The sequence below is a fragment of the Thalia democratica genome, chromosome 8 (genome assembly GCF_965202585.1).
Source record: "Thalia democratica chromosome 8, ktThaDemo2.hap1.1, whole genome shotgun sequence".
NCBI lineage: Eukaryota > Metazoa > Chordata > Thaliacea > Salpida > Salpidae > Thalia > Thalia democratica.
The window spans coordinates 48,284,014-48,288,760 of NC_139172.1; positions in this window are offsets into that span (position 1 = coordinate 48,284,014).

Genomic DNA, 4,747 nt, shown 5'->3' on the forward strand with positions numbered 1-4,747 from the left:
ATGTTGGGCCACCAACATCAATAGCCCACAGAGTAACTACTGACAGACGAAGTTTATGAACTTTATTATGTTAAGAACGTTTATACTGTAGTAAGTAAATATATATAAAGTAATTTTAATATAAACTTTATTGTAAATCTATACTTAAAGATTTATTGCGCTTTATTTACAAACTTTTAAGCAAAATCTTTTTTTAAAGTTAATTTTTTTTATACTATTGTTAGCCTTTATTACTACCTAATTTGTTACTAAATGTTTAAAATTTTTCAAACCTTGCACTTTGTTAAAAAAAATAACAAGAAAAAATGTTTTTGTCCTTATTTTTTAAGTGATACTTTTTTTACTTAAATTATTTAAATAAAATATACCAAAATCCTTTCATTACACACATTCAATATATATAATCAGATTTATTTTATTTAAAGTTATTGAAAAAAAAAAAATTAACAGTTTAAACATTTTAGTTTTCACTTGAAGCAGTTAACAGTCTCAAAGCGGTTTTTTAAATGTTAATGTTCATTTAAAACAAGTTTTTATTAAAATATGTATTTTTTGTCAAATGAAAATAAATTTTAAAACTATATTATTTAGCTCTAATGAGATTAAAAAAAAACAAATTGAAGTTTTTGTACTAATGCTCTACTAAAAATTTATTTTACAGACAAAAGCATTGTGCACTCTAACACACTTAGTGACATCACCAGCTTTTTACACACAATAAAAATAAGTTTTTGAAAATATTAACTTGCTACATTTCAAGTATTTAAGTTTACAATCTAAACTCTTATATACCAAATATTAAATTTTAAAAGGCACAGTAATGTCCCTAAATTTAGCTCTTACCCAAATAAGTTATTTACAAGTATTTAATTTCTTATTAACAAATTTTTCATCTTATTTTGTTGAACGACTTGGTTATTTTATGGTTTATCTCCAAATAATAACTAGCTGATGATTTTTTAGAAAAAAAAAGACAAGTTTTACCAAAACGCAAACTTATAAAATACAAGACCAGATGTAACAGCAAAGAAAAGTCTAACATTTTGTTCAGAGTTTAGGGTTAGTCATAACAACAACTATTAGAACAAGTTGAAATAACTTTAACTTCTTTGAGGTTTTAACTTATTTAAGTAGAAATCAGCATTGGTTTTGTACATTGAGCATTAAACATAAAATCTGCTTGTTAAGTTATACTGAAAACTGGTGTTAGGAGTCAATAAATGTTCATGTGTTACTAAAGCTTTATTATTCAAAATCGTGTGAATGTATATTGAATTTTTTGTAACAATAAAATCCAAGATAAACTACTTAAAATATTTTTCTAAATTAACCAAAACAGCATTGTTATTCAAAAGAGCTTGGAAAAAATAATTATTATTGGCAGCGATAGTTAAAAATTTTACTATTGTTCCTTTATGGATAAAGTTTTTGTTATCCGGGGGTTTTTCTACCAAACCCGCAATGTGATCAACTTTGCATTAAACTAGATACAGTAGAATTAAGTATAAACATACTAAGAGAATGAATGGAGATAGAATTGAACTAGCTTTTTAAACTCTTTATCTATTTATTAAAAGAGTAATAAAAAACATGATTTCAAACTATTTTACCTATGTTCTACTAAAGTGTAACTTTACAGATAAAAGCATTGTTCACTATAAAAGATAGGAATCATATCTTAAGAAAACCCAATGTTCACAGTTGTGCAAAAAAAAAATTTTTCAATTAAACTTAAAAAGTATATTTTTTATAAACTAAAGTACAAATTATTGTGCTTTGTTTACCTTTGTTTTTGTTTATATTTCTCCTAACTGTTTGCAACTCTAACAGTTTTATAAATTGTCGCTAGAGTTTGTTTAGATAAATCAAGTATTATGTTAATATTAGTTATTAATATCCTTATTAATATTCTTATGAAAATATTACTTAACTACATTTTAAATTAACAACTAAACTTATAAGTACTAGTTATCAAATTTTACAAGGCACAGTAATGTGCCTAAAAGCAGCTCAAAAATATACCCAATTTAATTTGTAGAAGTTTACTGTTTTTTTAATTAACATATCTTTTATCTTGTTTAGTTAGACCAATTAATTTACTTATGCTTAACCTTTTATAAACTTGAAGTACTTTGTTTTACTACCAAACTATAATTCTAAATTATAACTAAATTAATACTAAATATCTTTTATTATCTTATTTAAAATATTTTCAAGGTTTTCTTGTCTTAATTAGCTTTTTTGTTTTTAAAATTAAGCAAAGTTTAAAATATTAAGTCTTATTTTAAATTCCCAAACAAAAACTAATGAAGACTAGTGTAACTTTTGAAGCTTATTTAAGTAAAAACAAAAATATCTAATAAGTTGTATAAGAGGTGTGAATACTACTTACAACAGAAAGAAAATATTTGTTTTTAATTAAATATACGTTTGTTTTAAGAAACTAATTATGAGATTATATAGCCCTAAAGAGCAAAACATTTTGTAAAAATTTTCTATGTATTGTTGAGTTTGTAATTCTTTTTATAGTTATAAATGCAGTAGCTTTTAAACATGCAGTATTTTTGTCAGGGGGTGCGCAAATTTTTTTATCAAAAAATACCCTAAATTAAAACTTTTAGGCCGCAAATTTTTTGGGGTCAATTTTCTCTGAAAATAAAAAAATTACTATAAATCTATCTCCTGCTTCATTTTTCAAGTAATCTTCTTAAAATTTTAGAAAATGTTCCTTACAATACAAGAAAAAAATTTACTTATGAATTTAGATAATTAAAATAAATAAAAATTTTATAAAAAAATTAAAAAAAAATAGTCTTTTTTTTTTCAAAAAAAAATATATTTTTACTACATTTTTTTTATTTCACAAGTAAGGTTTTTTTTTTATTGTATAAAGATTAAACTGTTTAAGTTTGAAGAAGATTGCTTGAAAAATGTATTAGGAGATAGATTTTAAACAAACTAGCCTTTTTTCGCTGTTTTAGTTTTCCCTTCCCATAGGGAACCTATTATGCGGCCCGACTTTGACTGGTCATATCTCAAAAAATAGCTCGAAATTTTTAAAACAACAAGAGCATCTTAAAGCTTTAAAAAAAATCTATAAAACAAGATCAACTTCTAAAAAACATGGCTTGACCCCCCACCTCCCTATGGCCTTAAACTACAAATAAATAGTTAACTAAGTATGACAATTAATACCTCAAAACAATTTTCTCTGTGCAATTTCTAAATAATGTTCAATATCTATTTTATATCAGCAAAAAAGAATTGTATTAAACTCAAAATAGCTCATACATTTAGTTTGTTGCAGCTTTTAATATACTATTTTAATCTTATATATAAAAATTTTAAATCTTAAGTATTAAAATTGAAAGTTTTTATTTTTTTTATTTTTTGTAGAAGAAATCTAAAGCTCTAGTTTTTTTTTAACTTCTACATTTTTACCTATATTACAATATAAAACTGTAAAAATATATCTTAACAAATGAAGAAAATTTATAATACAAACAAAATTAAAAATAAAAATTTCATACCACTTGAACTGCAGTTTTGAGTAATAGCAATATCTGATGTTTGTCAGCTATTTTTCAATTCAAGCTTTTGAACTTCAGATAATTTTACTATTTGACATTTGAGTTTTTCCCTTAAGAAACATCAATTAAGAGGAAAAAACAAAAAAATTAAATGTAAAAATAATCTTAACAACAGTCAGTGGCAGAGTTCATTTTTCAAAGAGTAGAGACTATGTGGAACAAATTACCACAGGGTGTAGTATCGTGTGAGAAGGTGGAACAATTTCGATTAAAACTAAAAAGATTTAATTTGAATGGTATAAATATCAGTTATATAATATTATATATAATAATAATATATATATATAATTTTAGACCTGCAACATTCCATACAATATCATTTTGCATATTTTTTTAAATAATATACTAAAAATTAATAAAAACAAGTGTTTACTTTTTCTTTAGTATAATAAAACATATTTAAAAAAAAAAATAATTTTGAAGATATCAGGATTGTCTTGCCACTCTTTGAGTCAAAATAACTGTCCTAAGTTAGTTTTTTATGTCATGTGTCATCATAAGCATTTAAAATTGTTTTTAAGATTTTTTTTATTGTTTTTAAATTTCTAGAAACTAGGCAATTTAACAAAGCTTTTAAAACCACTAAATCTACCCTGAGTTAAAAAAACAAATCTATCCTTAGTCAGCCTGAGCTTAAAAATACTTAAAACATTCTGAGTTATCCTGATTTTTACTGAGACATACTAAAGTTTTCCAATACTTCATAAAATCCTGAGTTATCCTGAGTGTGTGGAAAGATTTTACTAAATGTTTTTGATACAAAACAAAGTGTTTAAAAGATAAATTTTTTAAGGTCAACTTTTTCAATACTTTTAAAAATACACAAGAAATATAACTTTTCATTATCTTAAAATTAGTTTTTCTCAGATCTTTAGGGAATATCATTTTTTAAATACTACAAACAGTTGGTAGAAAGATTTTTTTTTTTAAATACCATTTAAAATTTGATTTAAAACTAAATAAATTTAAATTCAAAATTAATCTGTTATGTCTTTTAGACTAAAAATTGATTGTAAAAGTTTTGTTTTACAAGTTGCTATAAATTATTTCATGATGTGACTACAGAAATTATAAAATAACTTGCTACAAAAATTTTTTAATTTTTAAACTTTATGGCTGATAGAATAACAAAGTTTGATTTGTTTCTTATCTTAATA